The sequence below is a fragment of the Pseudorca crassidens genome, chromosome 5 (genome assembly GCF_039906515.1).
Source record: "Pseudorca crassidens isolate mPseCra1 chromosome 5, mPseCra1.hap1, whole genome shotgun sequence".
Lineage (NCBI taxonomy): Eukaryota > Metazoa > Chordata > Mammalia > Artiodactyla > Delphinidae > Pseudorca > Pseudorca crassidens.
Window position 1 is genome coordinate 28,792,894 of NC_090300.1, and position 17,055 is coordinate 28,809,948.

Here is a 17,055-nt window from a genome sequence, read left to right on the forward strand (position 1 = left end):
CAGCATGTGGGCTTTTTTTTTTTTTTTTTGGTTGCAACTCTTGGGATCTAGTTCCCTGACCAGGGATCACCACTAGACCACCAGGGAAGTCCCTCGGTTACCCATTTTATATATAGTAGTATATATATATATATATATATATATTTTTTTTTTTTTTTTTTTGCGGTATGCGGGGCTCTCACTGTTGTGGCCTCTCCCATTGCGGAACACAGGCTCTGGACGTGCAGTCTCAGTGGCCATGGCCCACGGGCCCAGCCGCTCCGCGGCACGTGGGATCCTCGCGGACTGGGGCACGAACCTGTGTCCCTTGCACCGGTAGGTGGACTCTCAACCACTGCGCCACCAGGGAAGCCCAGTAGTGTGTATATTTTAATCCCAAACTCCTAATTTATTCCTCCCCACCCCTTCCCCTTTGGTAACCATAAGTTTGTTTTCTATGTCTACAAGTCTATTTCTGTTTTGTAAATAAGTTCGTTTGTACCATTTTTTTTAGATTCCACATATAAGCGATATCATATGATATTCGTCTTTCTCTGCCTGACTTACTTCACTTAGTATGATAATCTCTAGATCCATCCATGTTACTGAAAATGGCATTATTTAATTCTTTTTTTTATGGCTGAGTCGTATTCCACTGTGTGTATATACCACATCTTCTTTATACATTCACTGTCAATGGACACTTAGGTTGCTTCCATGTCTTGGCTATTGTAAACAGTGCTGCTATGAACATTGGGGTGCATGTCTCTCTCTCTTTTTTTTTTTTTTTGTGGTACGCTGGCCTCTCACTGTTGTGGCCTCTCCCGTTGCGGAGCACAGGCTCCGGACGCACAGGCTCTGCAGCCATGGCTCACGGGCCCAGCCGCTCTGCGGCATGTGGGATCTTCCCGGACCGGGGAACGAACTCGTGTCCCCTGCATCGGCAGGCGGACTCGCAACCACTGCACCACCAGGGAAGCCCACATGTCTCTTTTTGAATTAGAGTTTTCTCCAGATATATGCCCAAGAGTGGGATCGCTGGATCATATGGTAACTACTTTTGGTTTTTTTTTTTTTAAGATTTATTATTTATTTACTTATTTTATTTTTGGCTGCGTCAGGTCTTAGTTGCGGCATGCAGGATCTTTCATTGTGGCGTGCAGGCTTGTCTCTTGTTGTGGTGTGTGGGTTTTCTCTTCTCTAGCTGTGGTGCACAGGCTCCAGTGTGCATGGGCTCTGTAGTTGTGGCGCACGGGCTTAGTTGTCCCACGGCATGTGGGATCTTAGTTCCCTGACCAGGGATCAAACCCACGTCCCCTGCATCTCAAGGCGGATTCTCTCCCGCTGGGCCACCAGGGAAGTCCCTATTTTTAGTTTTTTAAGGAACCTCCATACTGTTTTCCATAGTGGCTGCAGCAATTTATATTCCCACTATATGTTTTTAAATTTGTCTTCCTAGGGATTTTTCTTTGTTGGGGGAAGCAGGTTAATGGGAGTGGAGAAGGCTCTTTGAATCTATGGATTTTTTTTATTAGTTCTGGAATTTCACACAAACACACCAATTCCAAGAAACAGACAACCATCAGGCAAAAATAGTAAATATACTAGGAAATAAGGCACCATGAGCAAGATCCAGCAGAAAGAGTAGATGTCACTAAAGGACTCCAAAGACCTCCTATTGGATATATCAAACACAAAATATGAAATAACTACTTTTAACTATTTTAGAAAAATACAACAATCTTGAAAAAACGGGCAGGCAATACAAAATCATTTAAAAATGTCAAAGAGACTTAAAGACCATTTGAAACTTATAAGAATGAAAAATATAGTCATGGAATTAAAAAATCAATGGAAGATTTCCATTTATGACAATATGGTTACCAAGATATTTTGGACCACTCTCCCACTGAAAATAACAAAAAAATACTGGCTAAATTAGAAACAAAAATTATGTCTTAAGGACATCAAAGAGCTAACAAAGTAGTAAGACGTGATCAAGCCAAAATCTAGGTCCAAGTGGAAACACAGAAAAATAAGCATAGTTATGAAACCAGTAGTTATTTATTCAAGGTCATTTCTAAATGTACTCTTACTTTGCGTGAGGGCATTGCCTCATAATCTGATGTCGTGATGACCCTATGAACAAGGACTCAACACTGAATAGCTGTCCCTTACACCCTGGGGATTCTCAACAAGTGTGCTTATCTGGAAAGGGGCCAATTGGGAGGGTGCTTTCCTGGGCATCTTAGAATTAGACCTATCACTTGAAAGTCTAGACCACAGACAGCCAACCTTGCTGAACCAGCACAATGATAGGCATGCAAACCCTTAGCTAACAATATCAAAGTTGAATGGGATTGGGGTAAGGAGAACACACGATAATTGGAAAGGATATGCTAGGCTGTCATTCTTCCTTCATGTTTTACCCGCAACAAAGAGGGCAGTGGAGAGGGCGTGATGCTTATCCTCAGATCCAGGAGGAGCCAGGAGGCAGAGCTAAGTTCAGACCTGCAGTCCTTTCCGTACTATGGTCACCACGTGACTATTGCCTGCCACAATCTCCTTGCCTGCAGCAGATGCACTGGACTAAATTCAACTTTGTACACGCCCCACTCTAACCATCTGTTTGTTATTGCTCAGAGCTCTGATAACACTTATTGCCGGTACTCCTGCATCAGTCAGGGTGCTTCTGGCTTCGAGGAATAGGAAGTCCAGCTCAGATGGGCTTAGACAATAAAAGGGGATGTTCTCGCTAAAATTTTTAGAGAGGATTCTCAGTTTAAGCACTAAAGATGGATTCCAATTGACTTAGGAAATAACAAATTTGTTGACAGGAAAGAATATTGGGTAGTTCAAAGGCCAGGTAGAAAGAACCAAAATTAGGCTACAGAACTCTTTTGGTAATGACAGTGCACTACATCTGACCCAAGTTTCCATTCTGTCCTGGGCTGTTAGCTTCTTATCACCCTGTCAGGTGCTGATGTGCTGATCACTTCCTTCTGAAATAGCAAACAAATAAACAAAACAATAATAAGCTGTTTTCCATGAACAAGAAATCCTCAGGAACAAGGACCTAATTTATCTTGATCTCTATCTATCCTCCTGCCTAGAAAAATGCCAGGCCTAAGGTAGGTGCTTGGTAAAATGGGTTGAGTTCACACACACACACACACACACGAACACACACTTAAAATGATGAAAAAAATCATATGTTCCTTTCATGCTAAAAGCTCCAACTGGAATTTATCTACCTCAAGACAACAAGCATAAATGTAGCTTTGCTCAGCACCAATTTTTGCTCACAAAGAATTGAAGTCCCTCATCGGGACTATAATGGGTGATGATGTTCAGTGAGCAATGGGTGCCAGACCCTCAATTATCTCATTTAAAACCCATGACGACTCTATGACTTAGGTACTCTCTTATCCTTATTTAAAAGAAGAGAAAATTGAAGCTTAAACAGATGTAGTAACCTTTAAATGATGGCTAAATCTGGATTTTTAATCCCAGGTCACCTGACCCCAGAACTTCTGGATGAACCTTTGAAACTCTGGTCAGTTTCACAAAATAAAATGTATTAAAGTTGTATCTGAAACAACAATTACTCTTCTGAATATTGTTTTTTCTTTTCTAGACTAGTCATTAGCATCCATAGGGTTAAGCAGGTTTTAAGGAACTGAAAGCTTTTCGCTATATTGTAATCATTAAAAAAAATAAGGTTTGGGACTTCCCTGGTGGCGCAGTGGTTAAGAATCCGCCTGCCAATGCAGGGGACATGGGTTCGAGCCCTGGTCCGGGAAGATCCCACACGCCGCATAGCAACTAAGCCCGTGCGCCACACACAACTACTGAGCCCGTGTGCTGCAACTACTGAAGCCTGCGTGCCTAGAGCCCGTGCTCCGCAACAAGAGAAGCCACCGCAATGAGAAGCCCGCGCACCACAGCGAAGAGCAGTCCCTGCTCGCCACAACTAGAGAAAGCCCGCGCGCAGCAACAAAGACCCAACGCAGCCAATGAATAAATAAATAAAATTTTAAAAAAAAGTTTACAAGAGAGCTTGCTAGTGAGCAGCAGAGAAAAAATAGAAGTGAACTCTTCCAGGTCAGAGGCTATTCTTTGCACTGTGAGTCCATGTTTGTTTTCATTTTAGTTTCCAGCTTTGAAATTCCCTGTTTTCGCTCTAGTTTTCCTTCTTTTTCTCTGTGCTAATGGTTTAATTATGGTTTTGTGTCCATAAAACAATGTCTGAGCGTTGTGACAATTTTGCTGCAGTCAGCATTCTTTGTCTGAGTCTGATTTCCCTGGAAATTAGAGCCTGCGGCAAATTTTACATTCTGAAGCTTTACTGGAAGAATGCAAACCCGGGGAAGCAAGAGTGAAGGGGAACAGGGCATTGAGGCAGGAGGAAGGGGAACCAGACAGAAGGTGACCTTTGGCTGAGCTGGCCCCCCACACTTCACTAGAAGGCACAGTTGGTTGCTCAGTCATGTAGGAAATTTCCAGAGACCACATTGAATCATTTCTTAGAAGACTCCTTTGGGGAGAGGATGGAGAAAAATCACCCATGGATTCTTTTCCATCCTCTCAGTGGTTGAAATGGTTTTTGATTTTTTTATTGAAGTATAATTGATGTACAATATTATCTAAGTTACAGGTGTACAGTATAGTGATCCACAATTTTTAAAGGTTATACTCCATTTATAGTTATTATAAAATGTTAGCTATATTCCCTGTGTTGTACAATATATCCTTGTAGCTTATTTTATACATAATAGTTTGTACCTCTTAATCCCCTACCCCTATATTGCCCCTCCCCACTTCCCTCTCCCCACTGGTAACCAATAGTTTGTTCTCTATAAGATGTGGTATATATACACACACACACACACACGCACACACATACAATGGAATACTACTCAGCCATCAAAAAGAATGAAATTTTGCCATTTGCAACAATATGGATGGACTTGGAGGGTTTTATGCTAAGTGAAATATGTCAGACAGAGAAAGACAAATACTGTATGATATCACTTATATGTGGAATTTAAAAAATAATGCTAGTGTAGAATAACACTAAATATAACAACAAAGAATCAGTGGTTAACACTTACTTCATTGGGTATTAATATCCTGCACTTCCGGCATTGTTTGCAGGCTCCTCCTGGCAGCCATGAAGAAACAGCACTGGCATCTGCCACCTGTGAGCAGGCACAAGCCAGGGACATCCCCTTTCTGCCCGCAGCCTGCAGCATCTGGGCCCCCTCAAGCCAGTGTGCCTCCAGTGGTTCTGTTGTATCTTGTACCTCCGTGGTGACAGGTAGGGTCCAAGGTGGGAAAGAAGGGGCTGCAGTGCGAGGTTTGAGGCAGGGTGATAACTGGGCTGTACCACGGTGACCTGGGAGACCCGGAGCTATATGATGGGCCCAGCTGGCTGAGCAGGAAGAAAGTGACGACGGCATGGCTTCTGCAGAGGTGGAGGTTCATGAGCTTCCCTACCACAATGGTCAAAACGACCTCTCTGTGGCTCCAAAGAAGGTGATTTTCCTGGGGGGTCTTGAGAAAACCATGGCTGAGCCTAAGAAACTCAGTCTGTCCGAAACATCCTGACACGTCTTCTTGTGCACATACAGGAGATTTCCCTGGGATGTATATTTAGAAGTGAATGGCTAATTTAAAAAAACAAAACAAAATTTTGCCATTTGCAAACATGGATGGACTTTGGAGGGCATTATGCTAAGGAAAATAAGTCAGACAGAGAAAGACAAATACTCTATGATATCACTTATATGTGGAACCTAAAAAATATGACAAACTAGTGAATATAACAAAAAAGAAGCAGACTCACAGTTACAGAGAGCAAAGTCGTGGTTACCGGTGGGGAGGAGGGGGAGGGGAATGCAGAAATGGAGGAGGGGGAGGGGCAAGCTACTGGGTGTAAGATAGGCTGCAGGGATGTATTGTACAACACGGGGAAAATAGCCAATATTTTTGTAATAACTGTAAATAGAGTGTAACCTTTAAAATTGTATAAAATAATTTTTTTAAAAAGAGAAGTGAATGGCTGCATCATTGGGAATGTCTATCTTCAACTGTACCAGGTGTTGTCATATTACGCTCCTAAATAATTACTTCTTACTGATTTGGTCTCATTCTTTTCCTTTCCTATGTATATGTCTAAAACTCATCTACCGTTTAATAAATTCACCCTGGAGTGAGGGGGATCACTGAATATACCTTCCACAATTTCCCCCTGCTTACAGAAATCTCTTGCCAAACTCAGAGGGAAACTGAAAATATGAATTAAATGATGTCTGTGAGGTATTTTGGACTCGGAGAAGCTGTTTAAATCCACATTAATTTTCAAACCAAAATTTCCCATTGTTTCCAGGAGAGGGCACAAATTCGTTTTATGTTTATTCTTAGTGCTTTTCACCAGCCTCTCTAACCTCACGTCACAGGCAAACACGCCCGTCTGCAAGCATACACACCCTAACTCCTATTTCGCACTCACCCAATAGACACACAGCCTCTGCTATCGTTTCAGAGTCTATGATAAGCAGCCTTGAGCAGGCGCCTCACCTGGCTGCAAGATCCAGAGGGTGTGCAGGGGCTTCTTGAGGCTCCCACGGCTGGGAACTGGCCTGGAACAGAGAGGCAGGGAGGGTCTTACCAATTAAATACATGTGGCTTTAAGTTATAGTTCCTATATTAATTTTCCTCACTTCCTCTGCCATTGGTGTTCCAAGAGTAGTCACATGAATCGTCCCAGGCAATAAGGGAGTAAACAGTCTGTAGAGAGATTTAAAACAATAATAAGACAGACTAAGTTGGTCTGCTTTTACATAGTCCCACACTGGCAATTCTACACAATGTCAGATACAATGTGAAATACTCTTCCTCTCTCCAAATCTTTTGTTTGTCTAAATTCTGCAAAAGTTCTGTGGTAACTATTCAACTTTGTAATATGTAAAATTAGCACATTTTGTCACTTATCGTTCAATAAACATTGTATTCTGCATGGAAGTTAACTCACAGAAGCCTTCGCATAACTAGACTAATCTACACGAGTTTGTTTGATAGCTTAGTTCCTAATGGTTTGGAATCATTCATGCTTGCTTTGGGCACATTTCATGTCTCCAGTTCTGTTGGAGTTCTCTGCTTTTGCATTTACACGCTAGATTTGAAATAAGAGGCAGTCTTGAGTATAACAGAACTTGAGCTACTTCAATTCTCTCATTCAATGTAATTCTCTCATTTTTCTGCGACCACTTGGAGCTTTAATTTGTGATTAAAATTTTAAAGTGAAACAGTGCAAACTGCAAGGTGGAACATTTTTGTCTGATAAAAATAGAAATTAGTTCACATGTGAAATTTAACAGCATTTGAACAATACCTTTAAAAATTGAAATTGGGGCTTCCCTGGTGGTGCAGTGGTTGAGAGTCCGCCTGCCGATGCAGGGGACACAGGTTCGTGCCCCGGTCCGGGAAGATCCCACATGCCGCGGAGCGGCTGGGCCCGTGAGCCATGGCCACTGAGCCTGTGCATCTGGAGCCTGTGCTCCGCAACGGGAGAGGCCACAATGGTGAGAGGCCCGCGTACCACAAAAAAACAAAAAAAATGAAATTGATTCCTTTTTAGTTGTCATTTTCCTTATTTGCTGTTTAATTACTATTCACCTGCCATGTTATTAGTTTCTGTGGCAGACTAATATGTAGATATATTTTCCCCCTCTGTTTGAAAAATAGTAATGTAATTAAAAAGTAGTAATCCATTACTTTTCCCCATTTTTTGATCCTGGAATCCTTTATTTTATTACTTATTTGTTTTTATTGACATGATTATACATACAAAGTTCAATAAAAGAAAAATGTCACGGTGGGTTTTTTTCTGTTCATATTATTTTTCTCATTTTATTACTATTACTGAAAATAAGATATAAAGGAGGATCTGTAAACCAATGCCGTGCTCTGTGTGTCAGATACACAGGGCACACCACTGCCCCCCAGAGCTAAGAGCCAGGGTTGGGGGAGAGCTGCCAGGGGTGGGGGAGAGCTGCCCTGTCTGACAAGGCTTTCCCCTGCCGCTCGGCTGTGAATCTGCCCACAAGGGTGATGGACGTTAACCCTCACTTTTCCCTCAATCTACTTCTTTGATTCAGAGATATATAGTCAACTGAAATGACAACTCCATAAGGACCAGAACTTTGTCTTGTTAGCACTGATCCCAAAGAACAGAGCGGGCAGTCAACACATTCTTGTTAAATGAAGGAAGGAACGTGGTGTCACTTTGCACACATGTGAGTGTGCGCGTGTTGCTGTTTCTGAGCGTTTAGCTTGAGCGTTCCCAGCATAAGATGGGACCCCATCGAGAGCAGACATCGTGTATTTTGCTTCTTTTGCATCCTCCCCATGGCTACCCCCAGCAGTGCCAGCGTCTCCACAGTGGCAGACTGACCAATTGACTACAAGGTCAAGACTCCAAACACTATTCTGAGGAAATTTAAAATGGCCAAGGAGTTAAAATTCAATAAAACAAAATAGCATTTTTTATTCTCTTCTTACCCTCTTTCTGATTTCTTTTGGTAGGGAGGGCTACTCATTAGAAAATAAAATGCTTAACTTATCAAAAGATACTATACCTGATACTAATCTTTGCCAAATTTTAATAATGTATGGCTCATTTATATAACTGATGGAAGGGGGGTGGGGAATACATCTAACTATGTGTTAGAATTACCAAAGGTTCTATTCAAAGTAGGAAAAGAGGGAAAAATGTAACTTTTAAAGGGTCTGAGTAGCTCAGATAAGATGTTCTTTCATCTAAAGATTACATAATCCAGACTCGGTCTGTAAATAAAGGCTTCAGAGCCCAGAGAACACAAGACTTCTGTCCAGTGTCACAGAAGGGCGAGAGCCAGGACAAGAAGTCAGCAACACTGACTTTTATTCCAGCCTCTTCTTCTATATGACTGAGCTTCTAAAGTACAAGAAAATGGCTCTTTACCTGTTTATTGTATCAACTTGCTTAAAGTAAGATAGGTGCTCCAGAATTATAGCTGTTTATGGTAGCCACTAAACAATGAAAAAGAAACTTATTTTCATATTTTACTGTTTTATAGCTGTTTATGGTAGCCACTAAACAATGAAAAAGAAACTTATTTTCATATTTTACAGAGTTGTAATCATAGTGTACACCCAGTTTGGTATTCCGGTTTTGTTTATTTATTTATTTCACATTATATTGCATTATAAACATGTATTCATATTTCTGTAGCTTTTTCATTACCAGTTTCTTAACCCAGTGCCGGGCACGTGATAAATCCTTAGTAAATAGTGATTGAATGGGTGAATGAATGAATGGTAATATTTAATAGCTGCTGTTTCTAATTTTTTCGTTATTGTACTAATAACTTCTGCTGAGTTCATGCATTCATTCACCTAACACGTATTTGTTGAATACCTACTATGTGCCATGCACTGGCGAATGGTGCTGGGAATAAGGCAATGAATAAGATAGACATGGTCCTTTCCACACCAAGCTTACAGTCCAAAAGAGGAACACGGCAAGTGAGTTGACAATCACAGTACAGAAGCATAAACAATATAGCAAACGAAAAGGACTAACCAAAAACTGGAGCACTTAATAGGGGCCACTAACCTAGACTTGAAAGCCTGAGAAGGTTCCCTGGAGGAAGAGACCCAGGAAAATCATTTAAAAAGCAAGCAGGGGGCTTCCCTGGTGGCACAGTAGTTGAGAGTCCACCTGCCGATGCAGGGGACACGGGTTTGTGTCCCGGTCCGGGAAGATCCCACATGCCGCGGAGCGGCTGGGCCCGTGAGCCATGGCCGCTGAGCCTGCACGTCCGGAGCCTGTGCTCTGCAACAGGAGAGGCCACAACAGTGAGAGGCACACGTGCTGCAAAAAAAAAAAAAAAAAAGCAAACAGGACGTGACAGGTGCAGAAGGGACGATAAATGCTCCATGCAGAGGAAGCAGCAGGTGCATGGCTGGGCACACAGGAGACCATGACACATCCCAGAACCTGGAAGAGGTTCAAGGTGACAGGAGGGCAGGGTGCACGTAAGTGAAAGCCCAGGGATGAAAGGAAAGGCAGACAGCAGCCAGAGAATGAAAGATCTGATGGACTCCCTGCATTTGGCCTGCATCCCGAGGCATTAAGCACTCTTAGGGTAAAACCCACTTGCTGTTTCAGGGTCATATCTGCAGATCCTGTAGGGCCTATAAGCTGTGATGAGTCTGCAACTCATCCCTAAGAGTAATGGGTACCATTAAGGGGACAATATTTTCACTGCAAAACAAAAAAACCCAATATGATGGCAACATGAAGAATGGACACAGGGAAAAGGAAGACCACTTAGGACTAGCAGAGAATATAAGAAAACGGCAATGGGGACGAAGAGAGGTAGATGGGTTCAAGGAACAGGCACAGGTAGAAGCAATAAGCCTTGGTGGCAGAATGTGGGACATAAAGAAGAGGAAAGAGACTCAGATGACGCCGGATTTCCGGCTTCGGTAACGTGTGGGTTGAGGCGCCATTTATTAAGACAGAGATCACAGGATAGGGGTAACCAATGAGTTCATTTGGGCACATTGGGATTAAGGTGCCTGAAGAACCTCCAAGAGGAGCTGTCTGTAAAGTAAGTGGAAATGTAGCTCAGAAGCAGATGCGGATCTGAGTACCCATCCTCAGCACGGAAGTGGTAAGGGGTGTGGAAATGGAGAGGAGCGGTGAGATCCCTCAGGAAGAGACGCGGAGGAGAAGGGAGGAGGCATGTGGTCAGATCCCCAAGGTGTCCTGATAGTTCGGGATGGGCAGAGGGAGATGAGCCTGCTAAGGAGCTGAGAAAGAGCAGCTCGAGGTGTTAGATGAAATCCAAGGAGGTGCTGGTTTATGGAGGCCGAGCGAAGACAGTGCAGGAGGAAGGGTCAGTGTGTCGACGCCATAGGGACTGCAAAATGGCATCAAGAATGTCACTGGTAGCACAGGGAATGATAGTCAATATCCTGAGATAAACCATAATGGAAAAGAATATGAAAAAGAATGTATATGTATGTATAACTGACTCACTGTGCAGCTGTGAGCTTTGTGTGCAGCAGAAATTGACACGATGTTGTAGATCAACTATACTTCAATAAAAAAAAAAAAAAAAAGGATGTCACTGGTGCACTCAATAAGGCAGTTCCAAGCAGAATGACAGGACAGAAGCCAGGCTGCAGTGGTTCAGAGCATCTGAATTTCAGACAAAGTATTTAGGCAAGACTTTCAAGAAATATGGCTGAAAGGGAGAAGAGAGAGATAAGACCTATCTGGAGGGGAAAAGAAGGTAAAAGAGACGAGCATGTTTGAATGCTACCATTGGCTCCCTATTACTATCTATTTAAAACCAAAACCAACCAACCAACCACCAAGACTCCCTCATCTACTTACTATTCAGGGCTCTCCAAAGTTTGATTCCAACCAGCTTTATTTTCTACTATCCCCTCACCATCACCCAGTGCTTCAGCCAAATAGGTTAGTTCCCCAAACGAATTGCACAATTCACTGCCTCTTTTTCTTGCTTTATATTGTTTCCTCCCCTGAAATGTCCCTGTCACCTGGTCCAACCCTACCCACCTGTACCGCCTACCCCTGGCTCTCAGGAAAGCCACGATGCTCCACCCTGAGACTCTCCACAGCTCACACTGCTTGTCCCACACTCAAGTCCCTTCTTTTCTTCTGTCCCTAAGTTGTTTGGATATTTCCCTCATGCCCCAACTTGACTATAAATTTCTTGAAAGCATGGGTTGTAGCTTACTTAGCACTTTGTAAGCTCTTTTTTATACAGTATGGGTTCAACAAATATGAATGAGTAAAAGTTCCAATGAACTTCATGGAAGTGTTTCTCATACACAGTTGATACCCTACCAAGAGGTAACCCTCACTCCAATCCTGTTCTGAGCCCCTGCATTTTCATTAAATAGTAACGCCCTGGGCATACACGATGTGCCGGGCATATCATCTGTTTTACTCATCAATCCTATGAGGTGGCCACTATCATCACCCCATGTTATAGATGAGGAAATTAAGGCTCAGAGAGGTTAGGTAACTTGCCCAAAGGTCACACAGCTAGTGAATGGCTGAAGCTAAACTCCAAATTCTGATCTCTTGACCCTTGGAGCTTGTGATCTTATCCAGGACAGCACATTGACCTTGCTGTGTTCTCTCTGCTGACTTGAAGAATGGAGAAAGACAATTTTAAGAAATGTTTTAAAAGTGCTCTCAGTAACAGTCATATAAAAGATTGTAAAATATGTTACTTTAGAAAGCCCTTTCAGACTGGTAGAAAAGTCCGTGGATTCTGTCATTTTTTCCTTCTTTAAAATTTGGTAATGAGTAAATAGCATAAACAGTAGGAACCTCCAAAAAATAGCTAAGTAGAATATAGTCGGTGAGAAAGCAAGATATTGGAATATTAGAAAGAAGGGAAGTAGCTAGATAGGAGAAATATTCACTTATCTTGGCTTTTATCTGGCAACACTTAATATTTAATAAATTCTGAATGTTCAACTCCCTGGTATGATTCTGAAAACAATTTTTTAATAAAAAATATATTTGTCAGTGAATTTCCTAGGAACATTCTTTGGTGATGACACAAAATTTTGTGGCTTTAGTTTTCCAAACTTGTAAAAATGACTCTTTGCTTACATGATTTTGTTTTTCTAGTAGAGAAACATCAAACATAACAACTTATCTCTGCCTGGAATGAGAACCCTGCCCTCATTCCTAGGTAGTGATCCAGAAGTTGGATTGTATTTTCTGTTTTCACCAACATGTTGAGGTCAGCCTTTTCCATTCATCTAGTAACATTACTCATTATTTCTTGACAATAATTATTTAACAACTCATTTGTTTTTCTTTGAGGTACGATTTCTAATTAGATATTCATTATAATAAAATTAAAACGTTGTTCAATTTCTGCTAATGGACTGTGGCATTCTTCATATTAGGAAAAAGCTTCTATCTCTATGGCGTTATAAAGATATTGAGTCCCAGGAATATTCTGAACAAAGTCAGAAACAGCCAGTAATAGTTCCTCCTTTGGCCAGATTCCCAGGAATGTCACTGTGTCTTTTCCCCAAATAATCCATTAGAATGCTGGTTCCTCATCTTTTAAAGATGTGCAGTCCATCCTTGTTTGATGTGAAAGATTTCTCTTTCGGTCTAGCTCCCTTTCTTCTTTCTGACCACCTGTCCTCCATCAAAAAGTGCTTCAGGAAACACTTCTAAAAATAAAAGTGAAATTAAAATAGCTGTGTTTCGAGAATTTTTTTCCCCACAAAATTCTAGGTCAGGCTTAGAGAATCAATTTCGGTCAAGATAATTTTATAACCCTTAGTGAATCCTTTTAGATTCACTAGCATCTAAAATTTTTATAACTGATTTACTATTTATCCCTGTTCACTTAATGAGAAATTTAGAAGTTGGTCAAAATAATTTTTTTTAAATAACAGAATTTTAGCGAGGCACTCAATGTCCCGTGTTTAGCCACGCAGCAGCTGGGTTTTATTCTCAGTTCCAAGCCCCAGGGTAGTGGGTGGAGTACATCCCATCACGCAACTGGGTGAGGCCAAGGCAGGGATGAAAATCTGAGGGTGACCTGGAGTGGGTGCAACGTGGCTTACTTTAGCTGTGTCATATCATGTAGAATATGCCACTGCAGTGCCGGCCAAAGGCAGACCAGGATTCAAACCCCAAAGAACCACTCTGTGACCTTGGGAAATTCCTTAACCAACACGAACCCCTGTTTTCTCATTCATAAAATGGAAAAGCTGCTATATCCATCACGGTCCAGTCAGGAGACAAGAAACCGTACCAGTTATCTGAACAGTGAGAATTTAATATATACACACATATAAAAAAGCTGTTAAGTAGGTATAATGTTGTTAACTAGGAGACTGAAAAGGTAGAAAGAAGACACTAAGAAATCACAGCAGAAGCAACTATGGGAAACATCCACCTCCCCTAGAGGTGGGGAAGAGAGGAGGAGGGTGCAGGTGGGACCTAGGACCTCTGAGGATAGTGCACGAGGATGGGGCTGGTGTCTCCAAGGGGGTGTGATGAGGCTGCTTCTGCAAGTAAGGGGGGAAGTGCAACCTGGATTCAGACTGCCTCTGGAAGGGATGAATAAGCATTGCTGATGTGAGCCGCACAGGAACAAGAAGTAGATCCCAGCCCCCAGGGGAGGAGCACATTCCTTCTCCCTCCTGCAGCCTTGTAGTCTCCCTCTGGTTTCCCCATGGGCGGAGCCCAACAAGGAATAGCGGGTAAACAGAACTGTGGTTTGCAGAGTCCCAGACCCTCAAAGCAGAGCAGACAGCGGTAGGTTTAGAACTGAGAGACAAAAGCCAAGTAACTGGCACAAATATCATGTATGCAGCACACACTTCATGCCACGCACAATGCCAAGTGCTTTACACGCATTACCTTATTTATCTCAACAACTTAGTGAAGTATCCCCATTTTGCAGATGGGATGTTAGGAAGCTGGGTTTATCTGACTTCGTAACTCCTCTGCTGTACACAACAAGGTATTGTCTGGATCGTATCTCAGTAAGCAGACGTCCCTCCCACGTTACCCTCCCTCCCTGTCCTAATATATTCAATTTTCTCAGAGCTTGCTGGTTCCTGGGGAGAGGCAAGGGGTATGGACAGTCAGAACTTACAGAGGAGCCAGGGGGAGGAAGTGGACCCATTTCCATTTCGTGCTTCAGGTGTGCATAATGTGGCCCTGACAATAGGCAGATGGAAAAAGGAAGAGCAAGAGACTCCAAGGAAATTCACCTGGCAGGAAGGAGCAGACCGAACTCATGGGGAACAGTGGTGCTAGTAAGGGATGGCTTGGCGGCTGGTCTGACCCAAGAGGGTTGCCAGGGTGGAGGGTTCATAGGAAGGTCTGTGAAGCTGGGGTGGAGCTCCTGAGAGAATCTCCAAGGGTAGAAGCTTTCTTCCTTGTGTCTTGAGCTATCACTGTGGCCTGGGGCACTGAGACAAGAGAGCCGTCTCTGGGCTCATCAGGGCTGAACAAAGAGTTCCAGCTTCAGTGAGAGCAGCTGTGATGAGAGGTGGCATCTTCCTGAACTGTGAAAGTTTCAGGGAGGAAGGCAGAGGCTTTTGCAGCGCCCATGGCCATGTCATCTCAAACAGCTCTAGAAAAAGAGCCAGTCTCTAGAGAGGATTGTTGAGGTGAGAGCCACAAGGCTGAGCGAAGGACACATTCCATCCGCCTTGGACCAAGCTGCCTGGAGAAAAACTCAGATAGAGATTTGCATGCAGGTGGTTCACTGAGGGGTGTAGTCGACAATAACAGCCATAAAGAAGTGAGGAAAGCGAGCAATTATACTCCAATAAAGGTGTTAAAAAAAAAAAAAAGAAGTGAGGAAAGCGAGACTGGGTAGAGAGAGAGACTGAACTGCAATGGAGATGCAGCAGAGGCCTAACTGATTCCATCTGCAGTGGGGCCTGGGATGGCCCTTCAAATCGGGACTGATCTTTTAACTCCCACATAGACCAGCCACTGGGTGCCATCCTTGGGGGAGGGGCTGTAAATCTTGTCCTGTGGGAAATTCCTAGACATGTGCCAATTGGAAGGTGTTAGCAGCTGACAGCCAGCAACTGGGGGAATGAACGCCTTTGTCCTAAATGAGAGATCAAGGAGGCCCACCGCAGCATCCCCTGCATATCCATCAATTTTAAAAGTATTTGTTGAATAACTCCTCTAAGTCAGGCACTGTGCTGAGCACCGGAAACACAACAGTGACCAAGACAGACAGATATCCAGTTCAAGGTATAGGTACATCTACTAAAGCTTTCTTTGCCTCGATGCCCTCATCTATAAACTGTGGATAATAATAGTTCCTAACTCGGGGGATTTTTGTTACGAGTGAGGAAGGTAGCACACACGGAGCCCTGCCTGGTACATAGCAAGCTCTCAATTAGTATTAGATGTTGTTATCATTATGTATAATGCCCACTCTACAGTGTTTGAGGACTGCCGGGAGGACCAGCAGGGCCGTCAACTCCACTGCTACCATCCTTTGCAGGCATGGATTTGCATGAAGAAGAGGACATACCTTAAGGGAGAAAGAGTTGGAACCCTGGGATTGGTCCAAGTGCAATAGTAAGCAACTCCTGCAGAAAAAGTATGGTTCTCAGTAATCTACCCTGTCGACTGATGGCCAGCCCAGCCCCCAGGGACTCACAGTGGGAGAGGACTGCAGGGAAGAGTAAGCGATAACATACAGGGTGGTTTGACTGATCTCTGTTATCAAATAAGCACAGTCTAGCCCAGCCAGCAACTCTGGGAGAGGGGATACTCATCAGGCAATCAACTCAAGCTCAAGTCCATTTCTCCACGTCAGTGCTCCTCAGCTGTCTGCCCACCTGTGTCCCTGGACTTGGGCTCTGAACTGGGACTTGAACAGGGCACTGCATCCAGGAATTTCCCTGGGCTCCATTCCCTTGGCTTTATAACCACAAATAGTTGTGTTCCAGCTCCATCCTCTGGCTTACCTGTTGGCTGGGCACGCACCACCTGAGCCCTGTCTGCCAGGTAAGAGGGGCTGAATGGCAAAAATGGGAGTGAAGGGTATTGTCTTCACATGGTGTCCCTGTTGGAGAAGTGAGAAGAGGCACCAGTTTTTAAAGGGTTTGATCCTTTCAGCAACATGCACACCATTTCTGCTGCCCCTGGAGGGCATTGTGCACTGCAGAAGCAACACTGTGCTTTGCATACCTTGGCCTTGGCAGCCACAGAAAACATCACAAGAGGCCACAGCAAAGGGGGAAGAGGTTACAGGTCCTGAGCAATACCCAGAAGAACTCTTTCACAAGTGTACATGGGACTCCTTGCTAAAGTCTCCAGGGACTCCCTAACTAATAGGGGAGGAAGCTGAGGGTCTGGAGTTCTCACAGAGCAGGTGGGGATAAAACCAGAGAAATTCTAGTTTGTATGCTCTTGTGACCCCCTTTGTCCCTCCCATCTGCCTCAAGCTGCTATCACCACTCTTGTGTGGC